At 40.5% G+C, this 14746-nt stretch overlaps 2 long non-coding RNA genes across 2 annotated transcripts; one reads left to right on the forward strand and one right to left on the reverse strand.

Annotated features, from left to right (window-relative positions):
* The first annotated feature begins 2144 nt into the window (after positions 1-2144).
* Positions 2145-2811, forward strand: LOC113037126 (uncharacterized). Its single transcript, XR_003274583.2, has 2 exons — positions 2145-2249; positions 2492-2811. It is a non-coding gene; the product is annotated as an uncharacterized LOC113037126 (long non-coding RNA).
* A 5986-nt stretch (positions 2812-8797) lies between these two features.
* LOC145420412 (uncharacterized) lies at positions 8798-13734 on the reverse strand. The gene is made up of 2 exons (XR_013901714.1): positions 10762-13734; positions 8798-10298 (listed from the first exon to the last, which is right to left on the reverse strand). It is a non-coding gene; the product is annotated as an uncharacterized LOC145420412 (long non-coding RNA).
* Positions 13735-14746: the final 1012 nt, after the last annotated feature.

Raw genomic sequence — 14746 nt, forward strand, 5'->3', positions numbered from 1 at the left:
CATCTTCAAGGTATCCCATTAACCTTTACTAACAAAGCAGCTCCCCTACTGCTCATAGGCTCTGATCATACCCACCTTATTACGCCTATTGCACCAGTTAGACATGGACCATTTGGATCTCCTGCAGCAGTCAAAACCCGCTTAGGATGGACACTCCAAGGTCCAATCACAGACTTCCAACCCCAGAGCAGTTCCACGCATGCCCAATGTTTGTTCACATCTTCCAGTTCAGGTTCAGGAGAACTGCTCCAGCACATCCTTGTATCTGCTGATGGCTCTGAATTCATTCAGCCACCTCATACTCTACCATCAGCAGTACCTATGTCGTCACCGGCAGTGCCACTATCACCAGTTCCACCGCCTGTGGCTGCCATTCCGCCAGTGGTCAGGGCGCTGCCTGCTCCTGCATCACCTGGTCCTGCCTCTGCCAAGCCCCGTACATTGCCCCCAGCACCTGCAAAACTGCCCAACGGTCTGCAGGTCTGGGCCTGCCACTGCATCCCACGCGGTTGGCATTTGGACCTGCTTTGCCGCCACCGCTGGCTACATGGTCGGCCCCCTGAACTGTCTAGCCTGCATTGTCGACCTCTAGGTTGACCCCCTGGACCTATAGTAGACCTGTAGCATGTCTGATTCCTCTGCCCCCGCTTTGAGAAAAGGAGCATCTCTAATCCTTTGAACATATTTCTCAGTAGAAATATGGGGGCGGCTGTTGTAAAGGCTCACCTTTCAGCACATTCACTTCACCAGATGCACCTTGTTTCTTTTCCTCACCTTTGATTGGGTGTGGTGCTTGGCCTTAATTGCACTCACCTGTCACACATTATATGTCACACAGTATATAAGGACTGCACTCACCTACCCCTCACTCTTTCTTCACTCCCACATGGGGCGGCAGCTGAGGTGAGTTTCTCTTTGAGTCTCCTGAGTTCATGTGTCATTTTGAGTTACTTAAATCGTACTTTATGTCCTTTTTAGAGAGAGCAGTCCATGTGTCTTTCTTTCCTTTATCCGTTATACAATAAAACAACAAAACCTGCAAATGATTGATGACTGCTTATTTTCATTCTAATCGGATGAGCCCATGATGACGACTACTGAAACCCTGAACCTTCCTTCCTCCAAAACAGTCTATTATGGTTCAGGTGTGTGAGGAGTCAGAGAGAAACAGAGCAAAAAAACAAACAATAAAATCAATCTTTAAAGAAAAACAGTCTTATACAGCCAAAATAAAGACAAATAGGTACAGATAACACAAGTTATAAAATTGAAAACAACATTGTTACTGTCACAAACAAACAAAGAGTAAAACAATCAAATACATTAAAATAAATTTAAAGGCCAAAGAAGCTGTTATTCTGATTATGCTGGCCTCCCCCTTCATATCTGAAGCAGTTTACTTTGGCATAACTCGACGTCTCAGTCAACCTCCTGAATGCAACATTCACAGTCTCAGAGTCTTTTCTTTATGTAACTGGACAAACTGTTTCAGAGTTTAAGTTATTTTTAATTATCTAACTAACTGCACATGAAAAAGATTTTGGATTCTTAATATGTGATAAAACCAAAATATTTTAAATATTTTAAAATATTTTAAATATCAGTGGATTCATTTCTGTGGTCAGTTGATGTTGAAGATATTGATCAGTGGAGTCTGACAGAAGCAGAAGAGTTTCCAATGTTTTCATAGTTCATTTTGTCTCCATCGTTACACACCTGTGGAAAACAACAACATAATTAAGATCATCTCTGATGTTTGTACATTGTGATGCTCTGATGTTTTCCATTTATTATTAATATATTTGTTACATTTTGAGATCTCTAAAGATCATGTAGTAGGTTAAAAAAATTGGTACATGTTTACATTTGGGAAAAGAGAGATTACCCTATTTTATTTTTATTATTTAAATTATTATTATTATTGTGGCCTGTTCTACATGTCATTATGTCAGTAGATGGTACTCTTCAAGTGTATCATTGTGATGCCTCAAAGGCATTTATTTCATTTATCTTTAATGTTTGCTTAAAGTAATTCTTTTGTATGTATTTAAGTTAGAAAGAACAGTAAAAAGAGTTAAAAATGTTAAGAAGCTTTAATTTTGAAGGTGAACTTGCTAATAACCTCACTTCCTGGTGGGTTACCTGTATTGCTTCATTTCCTGTTTAATTCCTCTTCCTGGTTCTCTAAGAGGTCTTGCTCTGAGGCTTATCCACAGCCATCCACTTGGGAACATTGTTCAGGCAACGCCGTAAGTGTATATATTTCACGATGAAGGTGTTAAAAAGGCATAAATAGTGGTATTTGTGAAAAATTATATTTTATTTGTGATTCATGGAGGTTGATTTGTACATGTTAAAAAAGGCAGTTTTGATGATCATTACTGTTGCTAAAGCTAACACGAAGGTGTAAGGTCACATTTTGAGTTATTTCGTGATGCAATATTTATGTAAACTATCATTTTTTCTATTCTGTATTTCTTTTCAACTACAGTTTTCACCGCTTGTCAAATGAAGATTCTGAGTAAAAGGTCAACTCTACTCGGACTCGTGTATTCATTGACAGAGGTTTAGCTTGGTGTTTGATCGGAGTTGCTACACTCTGCAACAGAACACTACAATCATCTAAATTAAATTATCTGAATTCATTTACATTTATTTTGGCTTTGAAAGAATGATTTATATAACTTTTTTTTAACGAAATGTATTTTATTTGCAGAGTAATTGGGATTCATTTGATTTGTACTGTGTACATGAGAGAATGAGTGAACTGTAGCTCAGAAATAAATGAGCTCTGGCCTGAGCAAGATGCTAGCCTTGGTGTCCTCTCTAGTAATCCACACTCAAAGCTCAAAACTCAAAGCTTTTATGTGTAAAAGTTTCATCTGTAAATGTTCTCACTGTTACATTTTATCCACGTGTTGACTGTAACAGCAGATATTAAGAGTGCTCCTAAACCCACAGACACAATGATGCATCTCAGCAAATACAGAAAATGTAAAAATAATAAAAATAATTTGGCTTCAATTTTTTATTCAGTGCAAAAAATCAAACGATTTTAAATGTGATAAAAACCGTCAGTTTTCTAACATGCAGTAATGAGGTTTGAGTGTTTTTTTTTTTTTTTTTTTTTTTACTGTGGAGTTTCTAGCTACAGTATTTATTCTTTGTTCTAAATAAAAATATTCCAACACCAATAATGAAAAGTATAAAAATCAAGTAAATGTGCTTAAGAATATATTATTCATAACAATTCCTTTTTCTCTTTCACGCAAACAATAAAACTAAATATGAATCTCAATTCAGGGTTATGTAACCATCACTAATCTTTGTTATTTGTTATTATCAATATAAGCTTCAAATGTTGTACAATGTTATTGTTAAAGGTTTGTAATACTTAAAAACCGTGAACATTTCAAATCATTAAACATTTTAAGTTGTTTAATGAAAGTGAACAAAAGAAACTCTCCAGTGTCCCAGAATCAGTCTTCAGACATCAGACTTCAGTGAACGATTCGTCTCTACCTCCTGACTGATTATTTGATGGTGCTGTCAGTGTCCCCTCTGATGTCTTTAGTGCCTCTGTCATTGTTATTTTTAATGTTGGTTTAATTGTTGATTTTGTTGATTTGATTGTTGTTACATTTCCACCTAAAGAAAAACAATAACAACATTAAAGACTCTAACAGTAAGAAAAGACTTGAAAGTAAGTGAACAACAACAGAGAGGAAACAGTGGTGAGATGTTTAACAGTCTAACAAGTCTCATTTTTGATGATGTCTCATGTCTGAGGATATGTTCTCTTTATCTTCATACAGACACTCAACTGTGAGTCTACAGTGTTCATATGTCAACACAGAGCTGTTCAAGATGCTTTATCATTGTTCTCATGTACACACACTGGTGAAGATGGAGATATTGTAAGAGAAAAGCAACAATAGAAAAATGAACTTCATCGCTGTGATCATAATCATTGTGGTGTTTCAGTTTGTTGTTCTAACAGGACAGTTTGAGCTGAAAACAAGATGTAAATACTCACTGTTAATAACAGACAGATCAATCTCAAAGTCTGGACCTTCTTGTGATCCTGTTGCTGTTTTGAACTGTCTGCAGGTGTAATGACCAACATCCTGATCTGTGACCTTCTTTATAACCAGAGAACAGTCTGCAGAAAGACTCAGTCTGTCTGATTTAGGTTTGGCTTCTTTATTCTGCCCAAACTCAAAGAGTGATACTGAACTGCTTGAATCACTGAAGATCCAGGTAGTACTGCTACAGTTATGCTGACCTTGTAACGAGGTGTTACAAGGCAGAGTAACATCATGTCCACGTTCAGATGTGACAGTTTGACCAGTTTGATGTTGCTCAGTTGTTGCTGATGAGAAAAAGAGAGAGAAATGTGAAACATCAAATATGTTATGAATATGAGTGTTATGTTTATAATGTGAAGTTTATTTTAAATACAACACAAGTTTAAGTTTCCAAGTTTCCAAGAGTCAGCTAAAGTCAAAAAGTTAAAAGTAGATCATGACATCCTCAGTTAAAGAGAAAATAAATAACACTATTCAAAAAAGCTGTCAGATCACCTCTCTGCTAACAACTCCAGAAAGGTATAGGAAGGCTTCGAGAAAACTGCAGTTACCCTACCCAATGCCCTGTCCACAGCCTCCTCTGAGCATAGCCCCCACACATTTAGCCTCCAACAACATCAGGTCTGCAATATGTTCAGAGCAGTAAATCAGAGGAAAGCTGCTGGCCCTGATGGAAAACCTGGTAGAGTGCTCAAAGCCTGTGCCGACCAGCTAGCTCCTGTGTTCACCAGACTATTCAACCTCTCCCCGACACATGCCACTGTCCCTCACTGCCTGAAATCTGCAACAATAGTCCCAGTCCCCAAGTCCACCACCATCAGTAGCCTCAGCAACTACAGACCCATCCTACTGACTCCAGTGGTTGCAAAGTGCTTCGAGAAGCTGTCCTAAAGCACATAAAGGACTAAGGAAAACAGGTCCAAAGAGGATACATTTTCCACCGCCCTCCACTCCGTTCTGCATCACCTGGAGAATCCTGGGCCATCAGTCAAGTCAAGTTTATTTATAAAGCACATTTAAAAACAACCGAGGCTGACCAAAGTGCTGTACAATAAAATACAAATATAAAATACAATAAAACACAAGTACATAAAACTCCTCACTGATAAAGCAATAAATTAAAACAATAAGTTAAACCTTGCTAAAAGCCAATGAGAAGAGGTGAGTTTTAAGAGCAGTTTTAAAAGTTCCTAGGCTTGTGGAGAATCTGATGTGAGGAGGTAAACTGTTCCACAGTCTGGGTGAAGCCAAAGCAAAAGCCCTCTCTCCCCTAGTCTTTAGTCTGTACCTGGGAACATCTAAAAGCATCAGGTCTGCTGACCTCAAAGATCTCCTGGGGCGTTAAATGCTAAGAAGCTCTGCCAGGTAAGGAGGTGCAATACCGTTAAGAACCTTAAAAACCAGCAGTAAAATTTTAAAATCAATCCTAAAAGCAACTGGGAGCCAGTGGAGAGAGCAGAGGACCGGAGTGATGTGGTCTCTCTTTTTGGAACCGGTCAGCGTTCTGCACCAGTTGGAGGCGATGCAGACAGGAACGATCTAAACCAGCATAAAGGGAGTTACAGTAGTCCAGCCGTGAAGTAATAAAAGCATGGACCACCCTTTCTAGATCGTTCCTGCACAGGTAGGACTTGTCTTTAGCTAAAATCCGTAGATGATAAAAAGATCCCTTGACTACGGAGCTGATTTGTTTATCAAATTTAAAAACACTGTCAAAAGTAACACCGAGGCTCTTAATGGAGGAAGTACATTCAGAAGTACTTCCTCCATTAAGGATGCTCTTCATTGATTTCATCTCGGCCTTCAATACTATCATCCCAGACATTCTTATAGACAAGACGGTAAACTTGGACTCCCCCCCCCCCCCCCGCCACATGTACATGAATCAAAAACTTTCTCACAGACCGTTCACAATCAGTCAAGGTTGGTAACCAGAGATCATCCACCCTGTCACTAAGCACTGGCTCACCACAGGGATGGTTGCTAAGTCCACTCCTATACCCCATCTACACCAGTGACTGCACCCCTACACACCCCTGCAACATCATCATCAAATGTGCAGATGACACCACTCTGATGGGGCTCATCACCAACGATGATGACACCGGGATGAGGTCCAGCAACTGTCAGAATGGTGTAACTACAATAACCTCACGCTAAACACCAAGAAAACAAAGCAAGTGGTCATGGACTTCTGCAAAACAAGAACTGACCCTCCTCCCCTCTCCATAAAAGGTGACTATGTGGAGAGGGTGTCCTCCTTTAAGTTCCTCGGCACCCACATATCCGAGGACCTATCCTGGTCCACAAACACATCAGCCCTAGTGAAGAAAGCCCAACAGCGCCTCCATTTCTCCATGGAACAGGCTGCAGACTGACCTCCTAGTGTCCTTCTACCGTGCCACTATAGAGAGTGTGCTGGTGCACGCCATCCCTGTGTGGTACGCTGGTTGCACAACAGCTGACAAGAAGAGACTACAGAGGGTCATCAGAACTGCAGAGAAGGTGATCGGCTGTCCACTCCCCTCCCTGGACTTAATTGCCAGCTCAAGATGTCTCTCCAGAGCCAGGGCAATTATAAAGGACCACCTCCATCCTAACCACCACCTCTTCAACATCCTGCCCTCTGGAAAAAGGCTCAGATCCATCAGGTGCAAAACCAACAGACTAAAGAACAACTTCTTCCCGTGGGCTGTCAGAACTCTTAATGCAACAGACTTCTCCAACACATCTCCCGTGACACTATTGATCATCTATGTGCAATATCTCAGTCTTTCCATGTTCTGTGCAATATCTTTGGTATGTGCAATATTTTGTTCTCAGTAGAATTACCATCCCCACCCTAAATGACCATACCCCCTCCACCCTTATTTATTTATTAATTATATTATATAACTTGTATACAGCCCCACAATGTTTCTGTTTCAATGTTTCTTACACATACACCATGTATATAGTAAACTCAAATATATGTATACATATATGTTGCTCCTCCACCCCCCCCTTTGTATATTGTTTTCTCTTGTTTACTTTTGCACTTTTGTGGTCCAACTACCCAACTTCGCTGTGCAAGAAACTGCACAATGACAATAAAAAGCTCCAAGTCTCTGATAATAATGCAGTTTATTAATTGAATGTGTTTCTATGTACACTTACCTTTAAACTGAAGCATCAGTATCAGTAATGAAGACATTTGAATCCATGTGAATGCAGCCATCGTGCTTCTCTGTCTCTCTCAGTCTCTGTTCTTGCTCTCACGTTCACAAATGAGACAGTCTCAGAGATGAATACAGCATCAACTTCCTGCTCACTTCCTCATGGTGACATCACTCCTTTTCCCTCCTCTTGCTGAATTAATCCAGTTCATAGTTGTCACACAGTGGAAATTTGTATTTATCTTGTATATTGTTTTTATTCTGATTTTTAGTGTTTATTTATGAGTGTTGTTTCTATTGCATGGTTTTTAGTGTTTTATGTGACATGGTTTTTATCCACTGTGGACTGGCTGCACATGGGACAAATTAGCTGATAGGGACCACCTGCTGAGGCAGGGGTGTGTCCAGAGGTGGCCTATCAGCTGTGTAAAGACCTTTTAAAAACAGGCTAGCTGAGCACTGAAGAGAGAGGCCCCAGACTGGAAGGTTAATGCGAGATGGCCAGTGTGATGCGGCGACCAAGTCCTGACCTCATGGAACGGCAACAGTAAGAGACAACGCATGTGATTGGCAGCAGGGCAGAGGTTTACCTCTGCCTGCATTTGTGAGTAGGGTCTCTACTGTTGTTTACTGGGTGCAGCTGGATTGGGAGAGGGTCACCATGGCCATGAGCCAGGGCCACTTCTGGGACCATTGTTCTGGCCCCTGTTTGTTATGTTACAGGACACCGACGCAAGGGGAGCTGTGGCGGTGGTCGCATCATGGATTCGGGTGCAGAATGCAAGCCGGGCTGGGAAGTGATGGGCCAGCGGAAGGACCAGAAGATGGGTGGCTCTTTCTTGTCTGCCGAAGACGGGGCTGGCGTGGACTCTGCTCTAAAGGAGGAATTCCTGGCCTGCTGATGGACCCATAATGAACATGTGGCCTAATTATAGCAGGGGGGGGGGGGTTAGTGAATGTAAAAAATGGTAGTTTTACGGGTTTTAGAATTGTTTTTAGTAGAGAGCAAACATTTTATTACGTACATTTTAAGGGTGTTTTTATTTGTGCTCCCTGGCCTAGTAATAAACTGTTTCTGATCAGACCTGCTTACTCTCTGTTCCCGTGGTATCCGACTCGCTTGCTCCCCCTTGTATTTTAAAGAATCTTTCTTTTTAGCGTGACATTCTGGCGCGACCGCTTTAGTGTCCGCCATGCGTTACATAGTGTTTAAGCATCTGTATCTGTATCTCCCCTTCTCTTAACCCTTTAAGACCTACCATAGAACCAAGTCCGCCAGAGCTTACTTTATATTTTTACATGCTGTAGTGCCATTTCTGGGAGCATTTCAAGTTGCTATACATCAATACAACTGTTATAGCCCATATTCTAATAATATGCATGTATTAAGTCCATAGTAACTACATTAATTGCAAAACAGTGCAATAAACTACAAAAAAATAAAAATCGCTTTTGGTTTTTTTTGCATATATTTCTACTTGGAGAAATTTAAGAGGTTTATCCCTCAAAACTTAAAATACAAAAAAGTTGCAAAAAATAGTTTACAACAGGAAATTTATTTTAAGTGTCTTCATAGTTTTATTTTTGAGATACACCAATTTTTATATACTGCAGGAAAAACAAAAAACAATCCTATGATGCAAATTTCCAAAGAAAACAGCATGTGCATCAAAATAAACTATTTCCAGCAGTGCAATTTGAGTTCTAAGCATCCCAGAAACTATTCAGAAAAGCATAAAGTCAAACATGACTTAAAAAAACACCAGTATAGGCTTTTAAGGCCTACAAATAAAAAACTACTTTTGTGAAAATTACGTTACATCCGGTTTCGGGCAGGAAATGGCGGACATGCAATCGTTCGCGCTGACGTCTGTTTCAATGTGAGAAGTGTTACGAACAGCTGATCGGATCGGCAAAGGGTGTTTCTGGAATATTATGTTTTTGTTTGGTGGAGGGGGTTATGGTGTGGGGTTGTTTGATAGAATCTTTGGGCAATTTTATGCTCTGAAATTTGTGGAAACAGTTTAGTGATGGCTTCAATCTCTTCCAACATAACTCTGCACCAGTGCACATAACAGGGACCATAAAGGCATGGATGAGCAAATTTGGTGTGGAAGAAATTGACTGACCTACACAGTCTTGACCTCAACCTAATAGAACACCTGTAGAGTGCAGACTGGGAGTCAGGCCTTCTCATCAAACAGCAGTGTTTGACCTCACAAATGTACTTCTGGATTAAAGGTCAAAAATTCCCATAAACACACTCCTAAACCTTGTACAATGTCCATTTAAATCTATTGAAGCTATGAAGCAATTATATTTGCAAAGGTTGGGTCAATATCATATTGAATCCTATGGATTAAGAATGGAATGGGACTCAAGCTCATATGTGGGTCTTTGGCCAGTGTTTTGAATTTATGAGGTTACGGTTCCTTGTGTTTTGAGGACCTCTGGTTTTTAGGTCTGGCTTCTTTGTAATTTTAGCTGGTTGCTATTTTGCTTTGTTATCTATTGCATTCTCTGTTCATTTGTTTCTGTTTATATTCTACTTCATATTCCTAGATCAGGGGTGTCGAACTCCAGTGTCCTGCAGGTTTTAGATATCACCCTGGGTCACACCTTAATCAAATGATTTCAATTGATGATCAAATGAAGTTCTCCAGGTTTCTGGAGAACTTCAAGACATGTTGAGGAGGTAATATAACCATTTAAATCAGCTGTGCTGGATCAAAGACACATCTAAAAGCTGCAGGATATCGGCCCTCAAGGCCTGGAGTTCGACATATGATCAAGTTTAATCTATGTGCTTTGATAATGCAATATTTATCATGTTTTATGGTCCCTTTCTGTCTCCACAGTCCTGTCTGGTCTGTTCAGTTGTGTTCCATGATGTCTGTTCCAACTCGTGAAACAACAGGACAAAAACCTAGAAGGTAGTCACAATCTTCAGGAGAGTCCACCTCAGTGTGGCCGATGTCTTTGAGTTTTTGAACAATTTGAGAATGAGCTCCATTTGTTCTTCCCGCCTTCCAGACATAGAATTTTTTCCACAAAACTAAAGATGAAAGAAAAAGAAATTTAAGTACATTATTCACCTGTAACATCATTTTGTACTACTTGAGCCAGATGGAGGTGAAAGAAATAACAAAATGATATCATCTATCAGTGGCTTTTTACATGGACTATTAAGGGTGCTGATTAGGATCTCCCCAAATGTGCTGAAACTACTGGAGTAATCAAGCTCCACAATTTACATAAGTTATCTGTTACGGCCAGGTGGCCGGTACAAAGTTTGGACCCAAATGCAAAACACAATGTGGAGCAAAAATACGTTTTCAGTGGTTTATTTCAGGAACACAGAATTTCAATGGTGAAACGTGAGTGAACACAGGGATTGGCCGTGAAAAGGGGGAGTACGAGTCTCAGGAGGGGAAGGTACTGAAACTGAGGGAGAAGTCAGTTAATGGTCTGAGTGGGCTAGGAAAGGAAAGGAATAATACTTTAGTGCTGTAGCTTACTTGTGAGTGGAGGCAAGAAGCTCAAGAGGAGCAGGTTCTCCTGCAACCTGAGTTCCAGTGTTGTGGATGAGCCGGCAGGCAGGAGGACAGGCAGGCGACCACGGTGAGTGTTAGTGAGTCCAGAGAAAATGTGATCCCAAAATCTGAGGAGATCTTCATAAGGTGACCAGCATGTGAAAGAGGTAAGTAGCAGAAGGTAGCGTGGAATCATATTGTGGCTGTGTGGAATGAGAAGATAACAAGGTAAGTACAAATAATGAACACAAGAAACAAGGAATTTCTAAGAGGCCTGATACCACCATAGTGTAGCTGATGAACTGGGAAATAATTGGGGGAGACGCTGATCTGAAATATCCCTCCTGCTGATTGCCAGCGATAAACAGGTGAGGGAGGCAGGTGTGGACCGAGCTCGACTCTGAAGGGGCGGACACCGTGGAGTCAAAACAGCGTGGAAAAAACACCACACACTCAGTTCGAAACATTATCATATCATTTAATGACTAGAGATAATAAAAATGTACCAAAATAGAACTGCATGAGAAAATTGTATCCATATTATATGTTGTGTCCATAGAAGTTAGTAAAATGCATAGAGGGTCTGAAAGATTAGTTAAACCTTCACTTTTCCTAATGACCAGCTGAGAGGGGACAGCCTCTGGCTGCAAAAGGTCTTTGAAATATGAAGCTAAAAAGCTGCTGTTAAGTGTGGATTAAAACTTAGTTTTAATTGAAAATCAGCTTTTTTAAACTATATATGAGCATTTAGAATTTACACACTTGTAGTTTCCATCATCTATTTCTAATGGTCTTTACTTATTATGATCTCCCGCTTACAGCACTGTGTGGGAATTTCTGGTTCGGCACTTTTGTGGTTAAAGTCCTATCTCTTAAATAGGACCTTTTGTGTTAAGTTGGGGTCGGCTTCATCCTCTGTGGCCCCTCTGCTTTGGGGCGTGCCACAGGGATCTATTCTTGGGCCATTATTGTTTTCCTTGTACCTTTTTCCTCTTGGTGCGATTTTCCGGAAACATAAAGTGCCATTCCATCTATATGCAGATGATTGCCAGCTCTACTTACCTTTTAGTCATTCTGATAGTCTCCCAACTGGACCTCTGCTTGACGGCCTTACTGATGTCAAAGCATGGATGGCAAAAAAACTTTTTAAATTTTAATGATCGGAAGACAGAAGCAATTTTATTTGGCCCAAATCGTTCTTCTCATACTCCGGATGTTGATCTTGCAGCTTTGACTTCCCAACTAAAGAGTTCGATCACAAATCTCGGAGTTAAAATTGATTCTGCACTCACCTTTGATGACCATGTAAACGGGGTGGTAAAATCAGCATTTTATCACCTCAGACGTTTATCAAAGGTTAAGCCCTTTCTTTCCAAGCGTGACCTGGAAAGTGTTATTCATGCCTTTATTACCTCATGTTTAGATTATTGCAATTCTCTTTTAATAGGGGTTGGGCAGGGCACTTTGTCACGCTTAGAGGAGACCGAGCGTTCTCTGTTGCAGCACCGATGCTTTGGAATAACCTTCCTCTCCATATTAGACAGGCTACATCAGTGACAGTTTTTAAGTCTTTATTAAAAACCTATTTTTATTCCCTGGCTTTTAACTCTGTGGGTAACTAATTTTTTTATTTTTTTTATTTTTATTGCTATGTCTGGTTTTATTACTATGTGCATATTAGTATTGTACAGCACTTTGGTCTACCAGGTGCTATATAAATAAATAAATGATGATGATGATGATGATTCTCTTTCCCATCATTTTCTCCTCCTTTTCTTCATCTACTCCACCACTGATGCTCTCTTTCCCCTTTTTCTTCTCACCTCGAACTTAATCTCCTGAACTGAAGTTAGGGCTCGAACACACCAAAGCATGCTCCAAGATGCTTATTTATTCCCGTTATTGTCACAATTAAAAGTCTCCAGAGAGCTGACAAGGGTGATTTGTGCGACTAAACAACAGGTGGTGATAAACTAATAATATGCCAGCTAATCTTAGGTTCAAGTGTCCTAAAAATCACACTTTCCCTCTGATAAACAGTTTGACTGAATTCTAAAGTGCCTGAGTCATTAATAACGTTATCCTCAACAAGTCCCTTCAATATGGCCGTCGTCGTACAGAAATGAGCTTCATTGACTTGTTTTGGACTCCTTCCCCACAGCCAGAGTACATAGACATGGATGCTCCACACCTTCATCATGAGGTAAACAGTAAATGACACATAGCGTGTGAGGTGACTCAATTTAAAATATTGCAAAAATATTTATTTGTTGAGTTGTATATTTTTGATTTACTAATCAGTGTTGATGTTATTAAAATATTTTAAAATGCCTGTGTGTACAAAAACATTTGCATACACAATCACAAAGTGGAAGAGCATATTTGGGTTAGTCCGATGGTGAGGATCTCTGTGAACAGCCTGTTAAATTTTTGTGACTCTCAGTGGAGACCCAAAACTTTTATGTTGGCCTAACAAACTTTAGGCCGACTTTAAATGAGTAAAAGAGCACTTGTTTATGGTGTCAGCTGAGCTTAATCATTGCCTTAGAGACACAAAGCAAAGCATGCTTTATGACTGGCCTATTGTATGATTAACAACTCGATATCATATGAGCATGTGTTTCTCATTCAGAGCCAGCTCTTGTCCATCAACTCTCACTTCCAAACAGTGAGACACGATGGACGTTGTTTGATGGTGGTTGTTTGATACTGCACACATTTAGACTTTAACATAACACATCGTTAACCAGTCAGTTACATCATGGCAGCTCATCTTTAACTGAGCAGCTAATTTTGGAAATACATTTTATGTCACTAGCCTCTCTTCAGTATAAATATAGTTGAGTTGTTGGGTGGGGAATCTTGCATTTTTTCCCACTTCAACGCTTAGTGTCATGTGAAACCTGTGCTTTGGACTGACTTCATTTTTTTAAACAACACTGCCTCCCAGTGGTCATAATCTGTATTGCAGAGTCTAATGAGAACAACAAACAACTGTTTGTTTGTTTTTTTGTTTTGTTTTTTTTTTCCATCAAGGTTCATGTACAAATGTGAGTCTAAGTGAGGAGACATGAGCGTGAATATGTCACGGTTTGCCAGGGCAAGCCGTGGGGATGTGGGGGGAAATAAAACGCACTGCAAACGGTGCGTTTATTTACAGTGCGATGAATGATAATAAATCTCCGTGCTTTCCCTTTACTTCCGTGTCGTGTCTTCCCCGAAAAGTCTTTGTCTTTGTGCTCTCCGCTCCGGTGTCTCAGCACTCCCCGTCCTGGCTGCTGTCTGGTGTTCCACACGTCTCCTGGGGAAACAGAAGCAGCCGTTAAGACACAATACAGCTGCATGCATACACATACTAACTTTACTGAGCTTTAAGACTAACGTAGCATCTCACACAATTATCCCGCGCTGAGGAGCGCTCAGCCACACTCTCAAGTAGCTCCCCTGACAAGGCTTCATTAGCTGCAGGTGTGTGTACCAATGGCGTGTCCAGCGGGGTGGCCTGGGGGGGCACAGGCCACCCCCCAAACCAGACTGGCCACCCCAGGTGCCACCCCAAAGGCAAAACAATAAAATTCAATCAAATATCAAATGTCCGATTATGTTTTCACGGTGACGCTCAGATATCCGAGTGTAAGTGAATGCAGCATCGCTTCTGCGCTATGCGCATCACGTTAGCAAAGGTAGGAGAGCCAAGCGCGAAAGATGGCACTGCAGGAAACAATTTTTCGGTGAAAGAAAATGAGGACAGAATAAATGTCCCGGTAAGTAATATCAAGTTTGTTGAGTTTAGTAAACTTCGGTGAAATTAGAATACCAAGGAAAAAAATAACACTTAAAGAATTATTGCAGCTGTGGAATATTTCAGACAGTATGCTACTGAGGGCAGCTAACATAAGAGTTATGCGTTATAAGATATAATCTAAGTCGTAACATTGCTGTATGGAGCCTCAGATTTGGTTGCAGGTTA

The sequence above is a fragment of the Astatotilapia calliptera genome, chromosome 15 (genome assembly GCF_964374335.1).
Source record: "Astatotilapia calliptera chromosome 15, fAstCal68.1, whole genome shotgun sequence".
NCBI lineage: Eukaryota > Metazoa > Chordata > Actinopteri > Cichliformes > Cichlidae > Astatotilapia > Astatotilapia calliptera.